The sequence below is a fragment of the Globicephala melas genome, chromosome 19 (genome assembly GCF_963455315.2).
Source record: "Globicephala melas chromosome 19, mGloMel1.2, whole genome shotgun sequence".
Lineage (NCBI taxonomy): Eukaryota > Metazoa > Chordata > Mammalia > Artiodactyla > Delphinidae > Globicephala > Globicephala melas.
In genome coordinates, this window is record NC_083332.1 from 13,963,506 (window position 1) to 13,987,694 (window position 24,189).

Sequence of the window (24,189 nt, forward strand, 5' to 3'; positions counted from 1 at the left end):
TTCAACGCCATCATGCGTGTAAAGTGCTTAGTATGAGTGCTTGTTGGCGCTCAGTCGATGTTGGTTAAAGATCATTACCATTATCACAATAAGCTGCTCGAGGCCATACCACAGCTTCCACATCCCATGGCAGAGAGAGCAGGTGCCAGCTGCAGACACCTGGTACATTTCAGCACCCGTCCTGCTGCCTCTGACGGAGGGAACTACAGTCACCAGGGCTGCTGCCCTACGCTGAGGCAGCTACAACCCCTCCTTCAGTGGCATGAGACAGCCAAGGAGAAGAGAGGCAAAGGGGGTCTAAAAGCTCAGCAGCCTCCCGAGGGAGGCTCAGGCTTTCCAAGGCTGAAAAACAAGGTTAAAAGAATCTGTACGCACTGACACCATTTTTGCCATATCCTCAGACCACCTGTAATATGACTTACTTTGCATTTTTCTTTAACTGCACTCACTTTTATTTTGGCTTGCATACCATCGTTAGCTTCATCCAAAGCAGAAACAGCCATGGGATACTGGGTTTGACGAGCTATTGAAATTCTTTTCCTGTTACACATGAAAATAAAAGTACAGCTATTAAAATGTGTAAGGTGTTTATTCATACCACCACCTCAAATTATCTAGTGGAATGATCTGACTTTGGGAAACCTGTCCCTATGGCAATAGGACATCATTGCTAGTCAGCAGCTCCTACCCCGCTCCCCTTTCCTTTGCACATTCTTTCACTTACATTCTAGAAACACAAAAGCTCCAATGCTAGCTGTAAACAACCCCTCTGGAGGCTGAGATCTCTCCCAAACTCCCTCATTCGGGCTCTGTCCCCCTGGAATAGATCCATGGTTCATACTTTTCACTTACATTGTCTTCCAGGATGGGTTTTTAATAATAATAATAATAATAGCCAATGTGCACTAAAGACTTTCCCTGCGCTACGTACTGCTTTAAGGACTTTATATAGAAAAACGCATGATCCTCACATGGCCCCATGTAAAGCAGTATCACCCTCAGTTCACAGATGAGGAAACTGAGGTTCAGAAGGGATTAAGTCACTTGCTCAAGGTCCCCCAGTGTGGATGTGACACAGCCGGGGTTGAATCCAGGTGACTAACCCAGGGGCCCACCCTCCTAACCTCCTCACTACCCTGCTGCCCCCAGAACAGCCAGCGCTGACCAAGCTCTGTGCCGACTGAACACTGACATTGAGGAATTTGCCTAAAGTCATGCAGCTAGGAGCTGGAATCCAGGCTGGCCAATCCCCACGCTCACCCTCGCCCTGCATAACTGCCCAAGCAGCCAGCACATAAGGGAACCGGAGTGGAACTCGGGCCTGAGGCCCTGGTGCACCTCCACTCCCCGGCTTCCTCACGTCCCCTTTTAGCTCAAGTTATTCAGCCCCAAGAGGCCAACTCTCCTCTCAAAGGAGGAAAAGAGTCCCTGACACAACCAGACAGAGCCTCATGTCACTGTCTCTTGTGCCTAAAGGGAAGCTGGCTGACCAAAGTGGAGTTTTCTAAAACCGGCACATTCATAACATTATTCTGTGCAAGGTTTTCTCCTCCCCTGGTTGCTAGGCCTCAGGCCCTTTCTTGATTGATAATTAAATCATGATAGCTAATGCTTGTGGGGCTATGAGCACCAGGCCCTGTGCTAACTGCCTCACAGGTTCTGGCTCACCGAATGCTCACAGCATCATTATGAAGTAGGGACTAGCATAATCCTTGTTTTAGGATGAACAAATGTGGCTCCATAGAGGCTGAAGCTGCAACTAAGACGTGGCACAGCCAAAGAAATAAGGAAATAAAGAAATATTTTAAAAATAGGGCTTCCCTGGTGGTGCAGTGGTTGAGAGTCCGCCTGCCGATGCAGGGGACATGGGTTCGTGCCCCTGGTCCGGGAAGATCCCACGTGCCGCGGAACGGCTGGGCACGTGAGCCATGGCCGCTGAGCCTGCGCGTCCGGAGCCTGTGCTCCGCAACGGGAGAGGCCACAGCAGTGAGAGGCCCGCGTACCGCAAAAAAATAATTAAAAAAAAATAATAATAAAATAAAAATAAATAAAAACAAAGAGCCTAGTGCCTACAGTGTGACTCCAAAGCCATTAGCTGAAAGCCTCTGCAGCCTCACACCCAAATTCCAAACGTCCCAAATCTCCACCGTTTTCAGCAAGCCCCCTAAGAGAAATCAGTCTCTAATTCCAAGAAATCACGGTGGACTGTCATCTCTGCTACAGGGCATCACAGTGCCAGGGAGCCCTGGTCAATTCCGAGGGCAGGATACAGCTCGGCAGCTGCACACCGCCCGGTAACTGCTGCTCTGCGCTGTTCCCCCTTCTCAGTAATGAGCCCACTGAACTCAGGTGCAGGTGGGGCCCAGCAGCCAGGCTAGGGCTTTCCAGGATGAAGATGACTGGCCAGTGACAATGCTCTCTCCCCAGCCCTGCCCTTAAGTCTTCTCCACGGCCTTTGTTGTTGTTGTTGTTGTCTTCTAGATTGAGGGTTTTATTTTTTTACATTTTTTTAAATTGTAGTAAAATATATATAACATATAATTTGCAATGTAATGACTTTTAAACATACAATTCAGTGGCATTAACCACATTCACAATGTTGTACAACCATCAGTGTCTAATTAATTTTTGTTAATTATTTTAGTACTATTCAGTTTGTTATTTCTACAGAGTAATTTTGGGTAAGTTTTCTCTCTCTAGGAGTGGATCTGTTTCCTGTGAATTCTGAGCTTGATTGGCATAAAGTTATTCACAATATATGTTTAATCTCTGCAGCATCTATACTTGTGTTCTTTTTTGCTTTTTAATTTTCTTTAAGCCTTCTCTCTTTTTTAATGAATAATCTTGCCTGACTTTTTCCTATTAATTTTCTTTTTTTTTAATTTTTATTTTATATTGGAGTATAGTTGATTAACAATGTTGTGCTAGTTTCAGGTGTACTCCACGGCCTTTGTTCTGGGGACGTGGGGAGCTGTTTCTTTCCTGAAGGTCTGGAATTGGGACTGCTCCTTGCTGCACTGGCAGGGCCTTTCTCACATCCCCAGAGAGATCAAGCAGTGAGCAATCTCAGTCCTGTCCAACCTCCCGATATGTCCACAGGGTGCTTAAGAGCAAGGACTCTGAAACCAGATGGCCTGGGTACAAATCCCAACTTTGCCACTTACCAGCTGTGGGACCTCAGACAAGTTATCTCCCCTCTCTGTGTCTTAGTTCCTCATCTGGAAAAAGGGGATAATAATGGTACCAATGTCATGGGTTGTTGTGGGGATTTAAAAACACTTAGGGGGCTTCCCTGGTGGTGCAGTGGTTGAGAGTCCGCCTGCCGATGTAGGGGACACGGGTTCGTGCCCCGGTCCGGGAAGATCCCACGTGCCGCGGAGCGGCTGGGCCCGTGAGCCATGGCCGCTGAGCCTGCGCGTCCGGAGCCTGTGCTCCGCAGCGGGAGAGGCCACGACAGTGAGAGGCCCACGTAACGCAAAAAAAAAAAAAAAAACACTTAGAGTAGGGCCTGGTGCTAAGAGCTACATAAGTGTTTGCTACTGTAGTTAAGAGTGGCCCAGTTAAGCACATTCACACCCACTGCGAGGGCAGAGATTTCCACCCGGCCTCTAAGACGCTGTGATTACCCACCAGCTACATATTTTTTAAAAAAGCAGATTCTCTCAAAGGAGCCCACTGGCCTGCTGGTGGCAAAGGGCACAGTCGCCTAGAGTTGGGGTAGGGCTCTTGGCTCCTGCTGACCAGCTGTGAGACAGCAGTAATTATGGTCCACTTACAATTATTTGGCTTGCTTGGAGGTTTGTGTGTTTATTCTTCGTACGAATTCTGACCCCACCCAGAACTACAGCAGCCATGACCTCTGCTGCGGGGCCTGGACACACACCTGTGTGCCCACCTGGCCCAGAGATTCCCAGGCATGGCTAAGCTTGAGGGCTTTAGGCCACTGGTTTGCTTCTGAGGGCAATTTCGCCACCCCTACCCCAGGGACAGTTGCATTTTTGAATATCATGGCTGGCGGTGGGGGGCTGCTACTGGCGTCTCATGGGTAGTGGCCAGGGATGCTGCTAACTGTTCCACGATGCACAGGACAGCCCTACAACAAAGAATGATCTGCCCTCAACGGTCGACAGTGTCGAAGCTGAGCAACCCTGGGTCTAGGCTCTCAAACTGTAAAGAAGGTTGAATCACCAGGGGAGTCGGTAAAAATGCAGACTGGGATTCTGTGTGGGGGTCTGAGATTCTGCAGGCTGTGACGCCAACTTCTAGACTCTTGAACCTCAGAGTTGTGGTCCAGGGAGCAGCGGCATCAATAACACCTGGGAGCACCTTAGAAATGCAGACACTCGCCCCTCCCCAGACCTGCTGAATCAGAATCTGCATTTTAACAAGATTCCCAGGTACATTCAGTGATTGGAAATCCTGGTGGCACCTTAGGGAGCACTGAAAAGATTCTCCCTGCTTGAGCCTCAGGCCCTTCACATGGTGGGGGGCGGGGGAAGTCCTGGGGAAGTTTTTTTTTGGGGGGGGCGGGTTAGGTTTTAATAGTCCAGCTCCACCTTCCCAATTCAATAACAACTCAGTCTCAGGGTTGAGAAGCACAGAAGCACTGCCCTGGAGGAAGCAGTCTTTTCTCCCTGGCAGGTAGGAGCAGTCACCCTGTAGAGGCGCCACACAACCCCTGACCCCTGGTGACAAACACCCTATCAACTCTCAGCTTCCTGGCATTGAATAACCTGTCCCCCAGAAGCAGCGGCGCTTTTGGCACCCAGAGCCTGGCTGTCTGCCAGACGCCAAGCTCCTGGGCAAGAACTAGGCCTATGTGGAGAAACAGGAGTAAATCCAAGCGTCTTAACTGTTCACAAGAAACTAGAAGGAAGAGGAACTTATCTCACTGTGATTTCAAATCGGAAAGTAATGATAATGATAGCCAGCACTTCCTGTGTGCACGTTTCTAAGCATAGGAGCTATTTTCCCTATTCTACAGATGAGAAAGCTAAGGCAAGGCACAGGTGAGCTCCTTGCCCAAAGGTCACACAGCTGGTAGGTGGTGAAGCCAGAGCGGAATCCCAGAGTCTAGGCTCCTCCCTGCTGCTCTGGTCTCTCCCACCAAGACCTGGGGCTTTAATACCTTCCTCACCGTCAGTACAAAGAATCCCCCACATCCCCAAGAAGCAGGCTCGGTGTGGCCAGGTTGCTTCCTGGCACTTCTCCAGGGCAGCTAGCTTTCAGCTGTCCTCCTTTGCGGAAGAAGAAAGTGGGCTTCCGGCACACAGCGCTGAGACTTTGCTGTGCACAACAGCACAGCTAGGCCACCTTTGAGACAAAAAAAAATGCAAACCGCATTCTTGGCTGGGAAGTCGGAGAACTCAGCCGTGGGGCAAAGGGTCTCTTCCTCATGGCCTGAAATCCCTGGGTTAGGGCTTTGAGAACGTCGGTGAGAGTGAGGCAGGGGCCAGGCCTCTGGTCCCCGCATGCCTCCTTCTAGGTGCTGAAGTCAGCCCTCCACAGCCCTTCTCTTTAAACACTCCCAGGGATGGAAGAAAGCACAGGCTTCAGGGAGGAAACTCAGGGCCTACAAATCCCTCCCACACATTCTCACCCTTGTTCACCTAACTGAAGCCAGGACAGCCTCCTTTCTTTTCCTACAACTTGCCAAGCTCATTCCCACCTCAGGGCCTTTGCACTTGCTGTTCTCTCTGCCAGGCATCTTCTTTCTTCACCTCTTTGCATGGCTGGCACCTTTTTATCCTTCAAGTCTCAGATCAAATGACATCTTCCTGACCCCACTAGCCAAGGTAGCCCTCCTACCACCGCTCACATCTCAGTATCCTGCTTCAGTTTAGTTTAGCGCTACCAATCACCTCTGATATACACTGTTTATTTTTAGTCTGTCTCCCCCACCGGACCTTGCACTCCAGGAGGGCAGGGACTGGGCCTGTCTTGTCCACTGTGTACTTGGGGCTTACAACCTTACAACAGTGCTTGGCGTGGAGTAGAAGGCATATATATATATATATATTTGTTGAATGAATACATGAATCTTTATTTCTATTCAGGTTAATGAAATAAATAACTATTATCTTCTTCCGGGTTCACCAAGACTACGACACTCTGGTTTGCTACAGAGTGGCCTGCATAGGAGATATTTGTGGAACAGCAGACCAGCCATGTTCCACAGCAATTTAAAGCATGATAGTAACAATTACAATTATAATAACAGTACTGCGGCTAACATTTAATGTGTACTTACTACGTGTCAGAAACTGTGCAAGGTGCTTTACTAGTTCAAAGTTCATTAATAGGCTTGAGATGTAGTATCTTGTTTTTCTCGTTGTTTTGCAGAGACGGACACCGAAGCTTGGAAAGGCTATGTCACTTGCCCAAGGTCACACTTTAGCAAGGACTGAATACAGTGCAGAGCCCTTACCCACTGCCCTGCCCCATGCTGCACAGGGTGTATGGCAGTGCTCCCTAAGACTGGAATGACAGGGCATCTGGGAAAGTGACTCACTGTTCTCAGGAGATTCAGCCAGGCTGTGTCTTTCTCCCAACTTCTCCCACAAAGAACACAACTCCAAAAATTCCAACTCTAATCATACCTGTACTAAGCAAACATGTTGATCAGGGCTGGATTTACAATTCCACATCAGTGCCAAGCAGCCATTTTTGGCTGAAATCACTTGTTCTCAGGCTCATGAGTTGAACTTCATCTCCCCTGGAATTGAGCTTGTCTCTCTACACACCTGAAGCTAAGACTCAACTATTCTTCACAGTCAAAACTACCACATAACACCTAACAGCAGTAGGTAACTCTCACACATGTGCCTGTTTTCCAGACACTTTAAAATTCCAATTTATTTAAACCTCACAACTACAGATTTGAACACCAGCCCATGGCTCCAAACTCTATTGACAATCACTACCCTCCACTGCCTATCTAACTCTGATTTGACATCTGCCCAGAAAATATTGCAAGTAAGTTCTGTTTAGCTGTTCGTTGTACCACTAGAGTCATTTATTTACTCATTCATTGACATGTTTTTAAAACCGATTACATGGTCAGGATTGGGCTAAGGGAAGTAGATGCAACACCCCCACCCTCCAAATGTTTGGCTTAGGGGGACAAATGAGAGAAAAGTCAATTTCATAACATCATACTTAATAGTGAGAAACTCAAAGCTTTGCCACTAAGATCAGGAACAAGACAAGGATGTCCCTTCTCACCACTGCTTTTCAACATTGTATTGGCAGTCCTAGCTAATGTAATAAGACAAGAAAAGGAAATTTTAAAAATACAGATTAGGAAGGAAGAAGCAAAACTGCCTTTGTTTGCAGATGACATGATCATATGTCAAAAATCCTAAAGAATTGAGGGGGGAAAAAACGACCTCCTGGAAGTGATTATAGCAAGGTTGCAGGATATAAAGTTAATATAAAAAAGTCAATCACTTTCCTATATACCAGCAACTGACAAGTGGAATCTGAAATTAAAAAGACAATTATCGGGACTTCCCTGGTGGTGCAGTGGTCCTCCTGCCAATGCAGGGGACACTGGTTCGACACCCGGTCCGGGAAGATCCCACATGCCGCGGAGCAACTAAGCCCGTGTGCCACAACTACCGAGATTGTACTCTAGAGCTCATGAGCCACAACTACTGAGCCTGTGTGTCACAACTACTGAAGCCCGCATGCCTAGAGCCCGTGCTCCCCAACAAGAGAAGCCACTGCCACGAGAAGCCCATGCACCAAAATGAAGAGTAGCCCCCGCTCACCACAACTAGAGAAAGCCTGCATGCAGCAACGAAGACCCAAAGCACCAAAAGAACAAACAAAAAAAGCACAATTATCATTTACATTAGCACCACCCAAAATGAAATACTTAGGTAAAGATATAATAAAATACATATAAGAGTGCTATATGAGGGCTTCCCTGGTGGCACAGTGGTTAAGAATCCGCCTGCCAATGCAGGCGACACAGGTTCGAGCTCTGGTCCAGGAAGATCCCACATGCTGCGGAGCAACTAAGCCTGTGCGCCACAACTACTGAGCCTGCGCTCTAGAGCCCGTGAGACACAACTACTAAGCCCGTGTGCCACAACTACTGAAGTCCACGTGCCTAGAGCCCATGCTCTGCAACAAGAGAAGCCACCGCAACGAGAAGCCCACACACCGCAACCAAGATTAGCCCCTGCTCGCCGCAACTAGAGAAACCCCACGTGAAGCAACGAAGACCCAATGCAGCCAAAAATAAATAAATAAATGTATTTTTTTTAAAAAAAGAACGCTATATGAGAAAAACTACAAAATTCTGATGAAAGATATCAAAGAACTAAATAAGGAGAGAGATATTCCATGTTCATAAACAGTAAGCTTCAATATGGTCAAGATATCAGTCCTTCCTAGCTTGATTTATAGATTCTACATAATCTCAGCAAATTATTTTATGGATATTGACAAATTGATTCAAAAGTTTATATGGAGAGGCAAAAGACCCAGGAGAGCCAACACAATACTGAAGGAGAAGAACAAAGTGGGAAGACTGACACTAACTGACTTCAAGACTCCCTACAAAGCTACAATAGTCAAGACAGTGTGGTATTGGCTGAAGAATAGATAAATAGATTAACAGAACAGAATGGAAAGCCCAGAAATAGATGCACATAAATACAGTCAACTGATCTTTGATAAAGGACCAAAGGCAATACAATGGAGCAAAGATAATCTTTTCAACAAATGGTGTTAGAATAGTTGGACATCCACATGCAAAAAAAAAAAATCTAGACACAGAGCTTACACCTTTCACAAAAGTAAACTCAAAATGGGTCACAGACCTAAATGTAAAATGAAAAACTATGAAACTCTTAGAAGATAAAATAGGAGAGGGGCTTCCCTGGAGGCACAGTGGTTAAGAATCTACCTGCCAATGCAGGGGACACGGGTTTGAACCCTGGCTCAGGAAGATCCCACATGCTGCGGAGCAATTAAGCCCATGCACCACAACTACTGAGCCCATGTGCCACAACTACTGAAGCCCACGCGCCTAGAGCCCATGCTCTGCAACAAGAGAAGCCATCGCAATGAGAAGCCCATGCACTGCAACGAAGAGTAGCCCCTGCTCGCCGCAACTAGAGAAAGCCCTCATGAAGCAACAAAGACCCAGCGCAGCCAAAATTTAATTAATTAATTTTTTAAATTAAAAGTTTATTTTTTAAAAAATCAATCTAACAAAATAAGCCATCATTGAAAAGGCTTATGTTATTGTGAGATAACAAATATAATTTTAAAACATTGAGCATTATGTAAAATAAGGGTTTTTAAATAAAGACTTGAGGATCATTTTGCAATATATACAAGTATCAAATCACTACATTGTACATCTGAAACTAATGTAATGTTATATCAACTATATCTCAATTAAAAAACCCCAAACTTAATCTTAAAAAAATGATAGGAATGAACTTATTTATAAAACAGAAATAGACTCACAGACATAGAAAACAAATGTATGGTTACCTAAGGGGGAAACGGGAGGCAGAGATAAATTAGGAGTTTGGGATTAACATATACATACTACTATACATAAAACAGATAACAAACAAGGACCCACTGTATAGCACAGAAAACTATACTCAATATCTTGTAATAATCTATAAGGGAAAAGAATCTGAAATAACTGAATCACTTTGCTGTATACCTGAAACTAACACAATATCATAAATCAACTATACTTTAATAAAGGAAAAAACAAACAAACAAACTTTATTTTTTACACATCTGTAATGGGCCTAACACAAGACCCACCTCATGGGGCTACTGAGAAGATTAAATGAGTGAAGCACCTGCAATGCCTGGCATACGGTGAGCACCCAGTAAATGTTACCTATTATTTTATCTCCAGCACTTCGGACAGCACCAGACACACAGTAGGCACTCCGCGGCCCCAGGGGGCTTAGTCATCTGCAAAGAGAGGTCCAGCCCAAGGGAGGAACCGATGTGGGAGGCCTCTGGGAGCCAATGGGATTGTTCACTAGGAATCAGACAAGCGGGTAAACAGACCTGCCCCAAGAAACCAGTTTTTGTTTTTGTTTTTAATTGGAGTATAGTTGATTTACAATGTTGTGTTAGTTTCTGCTGTCCAGCAAAGTGAATCAGTTATACATATATCAGTCTTTTTTAGATTCTTTCAAATTCAGAGTATTTAGGGTTCCCTGTGCTATACAGTAGGTTCTTATTAGTTATCTATTTTATATACAGTAGCCTGTATACGTCAATCCCAATCTCCCAATTTGTCCCTCCCCCGCTTTCCCCCCTTGGCAACCATAAATTTAAGAAACCGGTTCTGCAGCCTTTCTCTGGCTGCTCTGGGCCCAGTTCCCAGAGCCTGCCCCTCGACTTTGGTCTAGGAGGTATAATTATTTCCCTGATTAGATAGATACAACTCAGGAGGCTTTAAAACTGTGTCCCTCACAAGCCTCCTTCCAGCACTTTAGATTGGGGGCCAGCTGTTTTGCCACATTCCACGGGTCACTTTCTGCAAACTGACCACAACACGGACACGTGTAAAATGCTGGGATGCCTCATGATGGCTAGATTGGTAAATGAGTTTATATGCTTGCAAATATTCACTGAGCATGTCTGTGATTATGTTATTTGTATTCTACTGGGAGAGACAATTAGGAAACTATTTCCCAGCCCTCCTTGCAGTTAAGAGTGGTCACGTGACTTTATATGGCCAATAACATAAAGGGAAGCCTGGTGGAATTATCATTCCTGACTAAACGGACATTCCTTTTCTCCAGGTATCTGCAGATGTTCTTTGGAAAAGATGTTACTGCAAATGAAGGGAACTGCTCTCCTGAAATGGTGGTGGTACGGCCATCACTGACATCAAGTTCCCCTGAGTATACAGTGGACAGACCTCCGGATGGAAAGCAGAGGGTGTACAGTAATGTGATAATAATAGCTGGCATCCCCTGATGTCACTACTTGCTGTGCACTATTTTAAGTGCAATACAAATGTTACCTCATTTCATCCTTAGCACAGGACCAAAAAGCAGGTATTACCATCTTCATTTATAGATGACCAAAATCAAGTACAAAGAGTTTAAGTAACCTGCCCAACAGAGACAGTAAATGTAGAGGGGCTACTAGAACCCAGGTGACCAGGCTTCCTAATCAAAAGTCTTCACTGTGAGCTACACTAACGAAGTTTGAGCCTGAGGCAGCCCTGTAAAAATAATCGAAGCTATCACTACCACATACTGAGCCACTACTATGTGGCAACCTTAGAACCAAGCCCAGTGTGTGTTACCCTCCAAACACACCATGACCATGTCCACTGAAAAGCTGAGAGGTGATTGGACTTGACCTCTGTCACATGATTGATTGTTAAGGACCATGGAGGTCGGAGGTACAGGACTGTAAACCCCTGGACACCAGATCACGCCTCCTGGAAACAGCTGGCAGGAGACATTTTCTTTCATTATTAACCACACTCAGTAACCTGTTCTCAAGGACATTCTTGGCCTCTCCTTGGCCATGTGTGATAAAGGCCATGTGTACTTGGCCCCAGAGAAAAGCAGGGCATCAAAGGAAACAGAGCAGAACCCCACACCCAGGTGCTCCCAGAATCAAGGCCACAGTCCCTCCCTTGACCATCAGGCCCTTGCAGCTAGAGTAGGCCCCTCCCCTCTTGCTGTAGTCTCACAGGCCTCCTCTCTGCTCTGGAGGAAGCCACACTCCCCAGGACCTCGACACACACTGTTCTCCTGGCCTAGAATGCTCTTCCTCATGCCCCCCTTGCCCTGGTACACATCTTTCCCTCTCCCTTAATTAACTCCTACCCATCCTTCAGTGTTTAGCCACTGGGCTGGATAACGAGAGATCTCAGGTTGTGCCGGTAAGTTAAAAAAAAAAAAAAAAGCAAAGTGCAGGACAGGGTGTGGAGTAGGGTGCATTTTGTATAAGAAAGGAGGGGAAGATAAAAATAGACATTCGTATTTGCATAAGGAAACCTTAAAAGGATATGCAAGAGACTAATACAAATGATTACTTAAGGGGTGGAGAACAAGGTGGGCAGGGAAAGGGGTAGGAGAGCTGCTCAGTGTGTACATCTACACATGCGCACTCACACACAGAGGCATGCACACAGAATTGACTTTTGAAGCATACAGACGTATGACCTACTTTTTTAAAAGTGTCACAAATAAAAACCAGGCAGAAGTGATGGGCAGAGAGTCAGAGGTGGTCTGTGACCGCAGACCTGAATACATCCATCTGTGGGACTGCTTGATAATGTCTGACTCCCCCAGTGGCCTGCGGACTCCTGAGGTCAAGCCTGGACATGCTCGGGCTGCCAGTCAGGGGCCTCCCACGCAGCTGGTGCCCGAGAAATGCTTAGAGTGAGCGGGAGTGGACACACCATCCAACCCACCTCTAGCCACACACCTGGGCTTAGCCCACTCACTGCTTGCCTGTTTCCGTGAAATAAATTAATGGGTGAGGGGGACGGGAACACAGTTACTGCACAAGAAAAGAGCTCGAAGACACACTGCCTCGTGCAGGGATCAGAAACCTTTTCCTGTAAATGGCCAGAGAGTAAATATTTTAAGTTTGGGGGGACCACATGGTTCTGCTTCAAGTACGCAACTCTGCCCTGCAGTGTGAAAGCAGCCCTGGCAATATAAGCATGGCTGTGTTCCAACACGACTTTACTCATGGGCACTGAAACCCCAAGTTCATCTAATTTTACATGTCACAAAATATTCTTTTGATTTCTTTTTTTAACCATTAAGAAATGTAAAAAACCATTCTTAGCTCCTGGGCCGTACAAAAACAGGCAGTGGAGGGCGGTGTGGGGGGGGTGGGAATAGATTGGGAGTTTGGGACTGACATGTACACACTGCTGTATTCGAAATAGATAACCAACAACACCTATTGTATAGCACAGGGAACTCTGCTCAATATTCTGTAAGAACCTAAATGGGAAAAGAATTTGAAAAAGGTTATATGTATATGCATAACTGAATCACTTTGCTATACCTGAAGCTAACACAACACTGCTAATCAACTATGCTCCAATATAAAATAAAAAAATAAAAACAATACAAAACAAAACAGGAGGTGGGCCGAATGGCCGATAGGCTGCAGACTGCTGCCCTTGGTGTAAACAGCTACCTTGTTTATGTTTGTTGTATATACACAGAGAATTTCTGGAAGGAGTTAGGTCACAATGGCTAATTTTATGGAGGTTTCAGAGATGGGAAGGAAGCTCACTTTTTTATTCTTAAATAATGTACCACATACAAGTTAACGAAATATTGCTTTAAAGTTAGTACTGGGACTTGCTGGTGATCCAGTGGTTAAGAATCTGCCTTCCAATGCAGAGGACGGGGGTTCAATCCCTGGTCGGGGAACTAAGATCCCACATGCCGCAGGGCAACTAAGCCCACACGCCACAACTACTGAGCCCACGCGCCACAGCTAGAGAGAAGCCTGCGTGCTGCAATGAAGAGCCCGCCTGCCGCAACGAAAGATCCTGCATGCCACAATTAAGACCTGATGCGGCCAAAAATAAATAAATAAAATAAAGTTAGTACTTAAACGAGAAAGGAGGCTGTGTACGGGGTTAAGAGCCCACGCTCTGGAATAAGAATCCCAAACTTTTCCTCACTTGCTGTGAACCCAACAGGCAAGTTATTTTCCCTCTCTGAGCCTCAGCACACGGGGATAATATTAGCATTGGCTTCATGGGCTGTTGGGAGATTCCATGGGTTAAGCCTTCTGCACAGTGTCAGGCACCTGGAAAGTGCCGGCTATTATTATCTTTCTCATTAAGAGTCATTCATGGGGAAAAGCCCTTCTCCGAAGGGAAGCCTGAAACATGACTGCGGCTATGAAATTCCCCTCAAGAGCCTCCCAGTCCCACAGCGAGTCATCCAACTGTCCACATAATGGATGCCTTGTGACGTGAGGAAGCTCATTTGTATTAGCAACCACATTCCACAAAGATGCATCCTGGAGCCACGTCTGCACATCCTGTTCAGCAGAGAAAGCAGACAGCTTCCCAACCCAGGGTCTGTCCCTGACTATCACACTGGGTGGACTGCAGGGCCGTGCACCCATGAGATCACTCAGTGCCCATTTATTAAACGCCTACAGTGTGCCAGGATATGCAGGTAGACACCCCTCTGCACCCTGCCCTGGAGGGGCTGCAGGTGCAAACATGGGCTTCTTTTAAAACAACTGATGAGACCAGAGGGAGGGTAGACTCATTGGTTGTGTGCTCCTGCAAACCTCTTGCATTTCTCTGTGTGTTTATTCATTCAACAAATATATACTGACCTCCTAAGAGCCAGGCATTGTTCTAAGCTCTTGGTCTTAACCAGGACCCTCATTTTTCAGCTGTTTCCCTCTGAACTTTGAGACCTGTCAGGAAAAGATCTTGCACATCATTGTTCCTTCTCTGTCCTCTGTACTTAGCACGGGCCATGGTACAAAGCATGCAAATAACAACATTTATTGGGTCAAATTACTGAGCATGGAGGACACCTGGGGTCTGGGCCTACCTGTTATCTGTGCCCCAACTTCAGGTGACAGCAGCCCACTTTTCCTAGGACAACAGTTCCTCCCCATTTCCTCCTAGCTTGGGGAGGAGAGGGCTGTCAATCATGGGACCCTGCCCACCCACACAATACAAGCTTAGGCCAATCAGCTGCTTTTTTTAAAAAAAAAGCTGAGGGGAGAATCAAGAGACTTCTTCCCAACAGGATGGAAATTTTATTTTATTTTTTAAATTTATTTTTGGTTGTGTTGGGTCTTTGTTGCTGCGTGTGGGCTTTCTCTAGTTGCAGCGAGCGAGGCTACTCTTCGATGTGGTGCACGGGCTTCTCATTGCGGTGGCTTCTCTTGTTGTGGAGCACACACTCTAGGCGCATGGGCTTCAGTAGTTGTGGCATGAGGGCTCTAGAACGCAGGCTCAGTAGTTGTAGCACACGGGCTTAGCTGCTCCGCGGCATGTGGGATCTTCCCAGACCAGGGATCAAACCCGTGTCCCCTGCATTGGCAGGCGGATTCTTAACCACTGCACCACCAGGGAAGCCCGACCCTTCTATTCTTATCCCCATCTTACAGCTGACAAACTGAGGCACAGAAAGGTTGGGGAACTTATGAATTAGTAGTGAGGTTGGGATTCATGCCCAGGAGGCCAGCTACAGAGTCAGAGCTTTTCACTGCTACTCTCCACTGGCTCCTCTACCCCTGGGCTGGCCCTGAACACCCACCTCGAGGTGCCCCAGGGCTGCTTGACCCCGGTTTCTCTTTTACTGCAGGTGGCCCAAGCTGGTTTCTGTTGCTTGCAACCCAAGAACCCTGATTGATAAACCAGGAATTGGTTTCACACTTTCTGCCAGATGGGCAGAAAATGCTTCCAAGTGCTACAGGGCAGGGGCAGCTTATAAACATTTTAGGAGGTGAGGTTGGTGGTCAGGGCATTTGGGGGCAGCCTGCAGCTGCAAGAGCAGCCTCTTTCCACAGCGGGGAGAGAGGGGGGGAAGGGAGGGGGAGAACCCAACAGGAAACAGAGAGCAAGGGGAGAATCAAGGAGAAACATTAGGGGAGAACTCTCCCCAAGGGGCTGCTGCTGGCATATGGGGTGGAACAACTTTGTTACTAGACCAATCCTCTGCATTGTAGCATCCTTGGTCCCCAGGTCCTAAACTCCTGTGGTGTCGCTGCCACTTCACTGTGAGACCAAAACCACCCCACACACTGCTGAATGCCTCCTGGGAGTGGTTTCCAATGGCTGCAGCCCTGAGCCCCACACCAAGTCCCCGGTCTGGTAGCCCCTGTCCAGCTCTTTCCAAACTTGGATTCTGGCCTTAGGCTGGGTTCTCTGATTTTCTATTAGCTGTTAAGTCCCACAACACACAAGTTTTCATTACTTGTTAACAAGGAGAGAGCCCCTGCTACATGCCAGGAGCTGTTCTAAACGTCCTACATCTAGCAACTCATTTAACCCTCACAGCCACCAATGAAGTGGGCACCATGACCAAGGTCACTGCCATCTTACAGATGAGGAAACCGGGCCTGGATAGGCTGCAGGACTTGCTTGTAGGTGGGGGGGCCTCGCTTGGAGGCAGTCTCCTCAGAGTCCAGTGGGACCAGGATTATGACCAGTGTCCAGGGCTTTCCAGTTCGCCCAGCAGGTGGTCTGCTTCTCCTCTGCCTGGATGCTGCCCACTCACCACCGATCAGCTTTAGGCCTCGGCACAGACAGACGTGCGCCTCCTCAGGAAGCCCTCCTACCGCCCTCCCCCGACCCAGGACCTGCGTTCCACACGTTCATATGCCCTCCGAGCTCCCTGTGTTTTTCCTTAATGGCATTTGTCACAGCGGCAATCAGTGCTGGTGAAGTAATCTGTTGAGTGCCTGAGTCTTTCGCCTCCCCCTCTAGACTGTCAATTCCATGAAGGCAGGGACTTGCTTAATGATGTACCTGTGTCTGGTGGCCCAGATCTGGCCCCTGGAAATACTAGCTGAGTAACAAATCAACCACTTTTTAAAAATTCACATTTAAAACTAGGACAGCAAAACACTGGCCCTTAAAACTGAAACCAGGGTGAAGGGCTGGCCTAGAACCGAGGGAGACAGAGATCAACAGAGTCGCTTGAGCATTTGAGTGGTGGAGCTGAGGAAGTGGGGATGCACCACTGGGCGCTGGAACAGAGGGAAGGGAGTCTGTGGTGGCGCCACCATGGAAACTCAAAAGTCAGAATAAAAATAAATACTGGGGGAAACAAAAGCATGAAAGTAAACATGCTCCTCCGTCCAGAATTTCAAGCTTTCTACTCCTGCATTTCGCCTGCTGTCCTCATGACAATAGGGTTAATTAAGAGCACAGGCCAGAACCACACCTTCTATGTTCAAATCCCATCTCTGCCATAAATAAATAACTATGTGATCTTGCGCGGGCCAATTAACCCCCGTGCATCAGGAAAATGGGGATACAGCAGGATCCAGCTCATAAGGTTGTTGTAAAACTAGTTCACCCATGAACACTGCTAGGCACACAGTAAGCGCTCAGTAAAGACTACCTGTTACCATTATCATGAGCAGCATCACTGCTCTTTACCCCTACGACCGAGATAATGGGAGGTCACCTTGCCAATGGGCCGCACGTGTCCTGTGATCTCCTACCTTTGATGCCTAAGCTGTCCGCACTCTCTGTTGCTGACCTTGGATTCAGAGCCAACAAATTAGTCCCTCTTCTGCCCTGGGTGATCTAAGATGAGTTCTGACACCTAAAATCAAGCGTTCCAATATAACATCAACTTCCAGCCATTTCAGAAGCCAACTGCACATCTTATGGCACAGTCAAGAGGTACCAAGGGGTTGCATCAAATGTTTATTTACCTCACACATACTTAATGATGCAAGTGACCCCTCCTCCCCTTCAAAGGACAAATCATTAAGGTGGAACAGATGTCCAGCCTTCCACTTCATGAGCATTTGCTCTGGTGTGAATGTGAGATGGGAGTCAAGCATATGCTATTCCCTCAGGCAGGCTCAGCTCTTCCTTACGGAGCAGCTCACCACTCTGAGCAGCATTCCGGTGTTTCAAGATGCACACTTTTCATACAACATGGCCTCTAAAGGCAAACCAACTCCTTTGGCAGGTGCTCATCAGAAAGAAGAATGCATGTTCTGAACCGGGGCAAGAAATTGGCTGTAGGGAGTGTAGTGTAATAGTTTTTGTTGTCCCTCAATACACGTTCTCCTTTTTTTCTTTAATAACTGAACTCCTACATTTTAGCCAGACATGGCTGATGTGAATGAAGACTGCATTTCCCTGCCTCCCTTGCAGCTAGGTGTGGTCATGTGACTAAGTTCAGCCCAACAGGACAGAGTGGAAGAGGTATATTCGACTTCTGGATCAACCCTTGGAAGTGCGATAGAATTCAGGAGCTCCATTAATTTAGAGAGGTGAAATTACCTCTTTCTTTTCACTAGCTTCTAACTGAAATTCAGCATTTCCTTCCATTATTAACATAGGCAAACCACAGTAGTTTTCACACCTGTGAATTTGTCACCAACAATAGAAATCACAGGGTTTTCTTTTAAATCACACTAGAGTACTTACAACCATCTCAAAATAGTATCGATGCCCTTTAGTACTTTGAAATCATGTAGTTATTAGGCCTGTCACTGGGTTTTGCCACACTGCAACACAAATTTGTTATCTTCCTATTTCGAAAATTATATTTCAACACAACTGGTTTACTTTGTAATCCCATGTATTTTATGAATCTGAAAACATGACGGTGAGAAGTCGATGTCACAGAGTCCATGGCACATAAATGTTAAGAATCTCTGCTCTGTTCTTCAAAAAGTTAAACATAGTTACTACATGACCCAGCAATTCCACTCTTAGGTATATATCCAAGAAAACTGAAAAATATGCTCATGCAAAAACTTGCACACAAACATTCACAGCAGCATTACTTATTCATAAAAGCCAAAAAGTGAAAACAACCCAAATGTCCATCAACTGATGAATGGATAAACAGAACATGGTGTAGCTGTACAATGGAATACTATTCAGGCATAGAAAGGAATGAAGTATTGATACATGCTACGACAGGGATGAAACTTGAAAACATTATGCTAAGTTAGAGAAGCCACAGAAGACACAGAAGGCCATATATTTCATCATTAAGTTTACATGAAATGTTCAGAAAAGGTAAATCCACAGACACACAAAGTAGATTAGTGGTTGCCAGGGGCTGAGAGGAGGGGGAAATGGGGAGTAAATGGGGTCACAGTTTCTTTTTTGGGGGTGATGAAAATGTTGTGCAACCAGATTAGATAACTGCACAACCTTGTGAATACACTAAAAACCACTGAACTGTACATTTTAAAAGGGTAACTTTTACGGTACGTGAATTCTCTCTCAAAACAGAAGTAACTCCTGCTTTAAGAAGAAGGGGAGGCACCCTCTTCTCTTACATCTTCCCTTCTCATGGGCTGCAAGGTACACGTGGTGATGGTGGAGAGTCATTCTGGACCATGGAGATGAGGGCAAAATCCCAGGAATGGGGAGCAAGAAGATGGCAAGAGCCTGGGTCCCCAAGACTATGGAGCTGCCTTGTTGGCCCTGGGCTGCTCACTGTCAAACGTTTCAGGAGAGAGAAATCATTTGCTCTCTCGTTGATGCCACTGCTATTCTGGGTCTGTTACAACAGCCAAACCTACATTCAACTAATACCCACCACCTTTTTTTTTTTTTTTTAATTGAAGTAGAGTTGATTTACCATGTTGTACCAATCTCTGCTGTACAGCAAAGTGACTCAGTGATACACATACATACATTCTTTATTAAATTTTCTTTTCCATTATGGTTTATCGCAGGATATTGAATATAGTTCCCTGTGCTATACATTAGGACCTTGTTGTTTATCCATTCTAAATGTAATAGTTTGCATCTACCAACCCCAAACTCCCAGTCCACCCCTCTCCCCCTTCCCCCTTGGCAACCACAAGTCTGTTCTCTATGTCTGTGAGTCTGTTTCTGTTTTGTAGACAGGTTCATTTGCGCCATATTTTAGATTCCACGCATAAGTGATATCATATGGTATTTGTCGTTCTCTTTCTGACTTATTTCACTTAGTATGATAATCTCTAGTTGCATCCATGTTGCTGCAAATGGCATTACTTTGTTCTTTTTCATGGCTGAGTAGAATTCCATTGTATGTATGTACCACATCTTCTTTATCCATTCATCTTGAGGGACATTTAGATTGTTTCCATGTTTTGGCTATTGTGAACAGTGCTGCTATGAACATAGGGGTGCATGTATCTTTTTGAATTATAGTTTTGTCCAATAATACCCGATATCTTAAGAGAAAGTCCAAGGTGATCTGACTCTACAGCACTTTTGCTTTTACTCGATGACTAACTCTCTTAGCCAAAACTAACTCTTCCATGAGATGCACACCCCCAACCTCAAGTGTCCCCACCCCTGCCTCCTGCAGAAAAGGAGGGTTCAGCCACCTTGGCTGTCATGCCAGTTTGGTGACCTCTCCACTCTGCACTGAGAGGCTGACTGTGGCTTTAGGAGAGAACAGACCCACCTGGAAAAAGGCTTCTGACTGCAGGAGCCCTGATGGCCTGCAGAGATTCAGGATGGTGTCAGTGCCAGCAGCATGGGATAGTTCCTTGAAGGTATTTGAATAACCAAGTGTTAAGACGCCTGACCTTAGCTTCCCACTCCCTGACCTCCTCAGATACAAGATGACTAACAGGCTAATTAAAAATGTGTGTTAATCATCCTTCTCTAGTTAACGGTGGTGAAGCTTTTATTGGTAGGAGATATATCACCTCAACTGGCCCCAAGACCCCAAAAGGAAGGTCACTTCGGGCATCATTAATACCAAGAAGCCTATAAAAAACACGGCTGAAGCAGGCATTTCATTTAATCTACTAGTAAAACTTCCACTTTGAAATTTCACTGCCAGGCTTTTAAAAACTTCCGGTCAGTCATTTTTTCCTGTTCCTGTCAGTTCATTGTTATTGAACTCAGTCCAATAACAGGTTAATCCTAATTTTAAATGAGTAAACCTTTCCACTTCAACCATATTCATTTAATAAAGATTTGTTTGGAAGCATCTAGTATGTACTGGGGATGCAATGGGTGGAAATAAAAATGGGCCTGGGCTTGACCTGCTGGGACTTACAGCCCAGTGGAGAAGACAGACATTAAACATGTGAAGGCAAACATAACATATAATTAAATATTATGATAACTGCTCTGAAGGTTTGCCAGGCGAGGATAACAGGGGACCTGGTTTAGGTTCAGGATGGTCTAAGGAGGGCCTCTTAGAAGCCTTGCCATTTAAGCTGCAGTCTAAGGGATGAAAAAGAAGGCTAGGAGAAAAGCCATCAGGAAAAGCATTTCAAGGACAAGGAAGAGCACATACAAAGGCTCTGAGGTCAGAAAAGCTTGACTTGTTTGAGAAACTAAATGAAAGACTGGCTGGTATGCCATGAGGCCAGCAGGGGCTGCATCGTGGGGCACTTTGTAGGCCACGATGAGGAATTTTTTTTTTTTTTTTGCCGCACCACGTGGCATGCAGGATCCTAGTTCCCTGACCAGGGACTGAACTCGTGCCCCTGCAGTGGAAGCGCTGAGTCTTAACCATTGGACTGCCAGGTAAGTCCTGGCCACAATAAGGATTTCTGAAAGTTATTTTAAGTACAGGAGTAAATTAGTAGGTAACTGTTCTTTGTTCCCCACTGGAAGCCACTGTCTCTTTTCCCACAAAGCACCTTATTTGCACTTGGAGCCCAGGTGGCCCCCACTTTCAGGCCAGAAGATGTCAGTGGGGCTCTAGCCCTGACCCAGGACTAAGCCCATCAAGGTGTCCCAACTTCCCCTGGTCATGGTGATGGTAATACTTGCTCACATGACCTACGCTGGCTCATAGTGAACTTCAGAACTTTTGTAGAAATTCCCACATACCAAAAAAAAAAAAAAAGGCTCAAGAAAGCTCTTTTACCGCTGAACTTGAGCCTCATAATTTGAGGCTAGAGTTGTTGTAATCATAACTATCAGAGAACAACCAATTTAAGACTGGAACTGTGATAAATATATATTTGGTCTTTGTCCCCAGTTGCTGACACAGAGCTTCTAAACCCCTTGGAATTTCCTGAATGACAGGGGTGATAGGAACACAACTTGTGCTATGTGTAACTATACGTGAGTTGACACTAATAAAGTGACTCTTGACTGAGAGAGAGGCCCCTGGAGAGCTTCAGGACGGGGGTCAGTCATTAGAAAGACCAAGGCACGATCAAAGGGTTGGAACTGTCAGCCTCACCCCTTGACCTACAGGAAGGGAGAGGGGCTGGAGGTTGAGATAATCACCAAAGGCCAATGATTTAATCAACCGCACCTACATGCTAAGCTCTCCATAAAACCCTAAACAACGGGTCTGGAGAGCTTCCAGGCTGGTGAACAGGTGGAGGCGCTGGGAGTGTGGTGCCAAGAAATCATGGAAGCTCTGTGCCCCTCCTCCCATGTGCTGGCCCATGCATCCCTTCCATTTGGCTCTTCCTGTGTTGTATTCTTTATAATAAACGGGTAAATATAAGCACAGTGTTTTCCTGACTTCTGTGAGCTGTTCTAGCAAATTATCAAACCTGAGGAAAGGGCCACTGGAAGCCCCAATTTATAGCTGGTTGGTCAGCAGGACAGGTGGCAACCTGGGACTTGCACCTGGCATCTGAAGTGAGGGCAGCGATGTGGAACTGAGCCCTTCACCCGTGGGGTCTGCACCAACCCCGGGGAAGCTATTTTCAGAACTCGATTGAATCTCTGGACACCCAGTTAGTGTCCAGAGAGTTGGAGAATTGGTTGGTATGAGGGAAACACCCACACATTTGGTGTCAGAACTGTTATGAGTAAAAACAGCTCAGAGGAACCAACTGAGAGATCAAGGAGAAAAACTCAGTATTGGTAATAGCATGATTTGAGCTCTGGATCAAGTTGCACCTAAAGCAGATTGCCCTTGGACTTCAATTATGTCATGCCAATTATTTCTAAATTTCCCTAAGCCAGTTTGGATTGGGTTTTCTGTCACTTGCGACCCTGATTTCCTGACTACTAGAAATGGGAAACCACTGAAGGGTTTACATATGGGGTATAACATGACTTTATTTCTGTATTTGGAGAATGAATCAAGGAAGCAAGAATAGAAGCAGTGAGCCAATTAGGAGGCTACCTTAATAGTCTCACTGAGAGATGAGGTCACCAGAGCCCATTAATAAGACTAACATTTACTGAGCACTTACTATGTAATAGGAAGTAAGTGCTTTAATTTATAACCTAACAACCCTAGTGCATGAGTAGTAGTATTAATGCTGCTTTTTTCTGGTATGGGTTGAACTGTGTCCCTCCAAAATTCATGTGCTGAAGTCCTAATCTACAGTATCTCAGAATGTGACCTTATTTGGAGATAGAGTTGTTGTAGATACAACTGGTTAAGTTAGAATAAAGTTATCCTGGAATAGGGTGGGCCCCTAATCCAGTATGACTGGTGTCCTTAGAAGAAGGAGGAATTTGGACACACACATACATTCAGGGAGAACATCATGAGAAGATGAAGACGGATCGAAGTGATGCACCAGAAGCCAGGGAACACCAAATACTGCCAGCAAAGCACCAGGAGCTAGGAGGAGGCATGGCACAGATTCTTCCTCATGCTCCTCAGAAACAATTAACCCTGCCAACACCTCAGTCTTGGACTTCTAGCCTCTAGAACTGTGAGAGGATACATTTTAGTTGTTTAAGCCACCCAGTTCATGGTACTTGGTTACGGCAGCTCGAGCAAACTAATACTGTAAAGAGGAATCTGAGGCCCAGAGGGGTATGGTCACCTGCACCAAATTCCCCAGCGAGCGGTGGAGGTGCTAGGGCTTCTACCTTGGGAGGCCATGTTTCCAACCACTGCACTGCTCCTCCGGCCTGTGGGAACTGCTCCATCCCCCACCCTGGGGTCTAGAAAAGCCCCAGGCCCTCCGGTTCTCCATCTGCATGACTGACATCTGCCTCCCCGCCCCCGCAAAGCCTGGATGAATGAGAAGAATGAAAGAACAGTTGCAGAGGTGCAGGCCTCTGGAAACAGCACAGAAGTGGGGCAATCCTGGACAGTATTCTGCACAGAAGTAAACACTAGAGAGGAGGGTGGAGGCGGATCAAAATCACCTCCCCACCGCAGATGGCTGGCACGGCACGATCCAGCCTCTTCCGCGGCAGACCGGAGAACGGAGCTGGCCCCAGATGGGGGACGCGGAGGGAGGTGAGCCTCTTGCAGGAGCTGTCCAGAAGACACAGGAATGCTCCTGGATCCCAGATCAGGAGTCCACGACCCACCACCCCAAGCTGGTCGAATGACATTCCTCCAGCGCCTACAAACCAAGGCCCGGTCACTCTCCACACATGGAGGAAAAGGAGCTCTGTCCAAACCTGTCCTCGCCATTGTGAGCAAGTCTCTGCAAAACATCCCTTGCTGAGCCTAAGCAGGTGGCACATGTGACTGGCAGAGGCCCATGGCCACCGTGGCAAGCTGGGAAGAGCAGAGGCTGCCAGCTCCCCGCAATGCTGATTCCTTCTCCTGAGGAGCATTTCTTCAA

General features: G+C 46.4%; 1 protein-coding gene across 8 annotated transcripts in view; it reads right to left on the reverse strand.

The window, feature by feature from the left end:
* SIPA1L3 (signal induced proliferation associated 1 like 3) overlaps positions 1–24,189 on the reverse strand; it is a 236,956-nt gene that overhangs the window by 167,630 nt on the left and 45,137 nt on the right. Inside the window, exon 2 of one of the 8 annotated variants that reach the window (XM_060288390.2) lies at positions 450–540. The exons of 6 other annotated variants lie outside the window; for them this stretch is intronic. The gene's annotated coding sequence lies outside the window, so the exon portion shown is untranslated. Of the gene's footprint in view, positions 1–422; positions 541–24,189 lie in introns of all 8 variants that reach the window. One more of the 8 variants, XM_060288389.2, reaches the window with a different exon arrangement.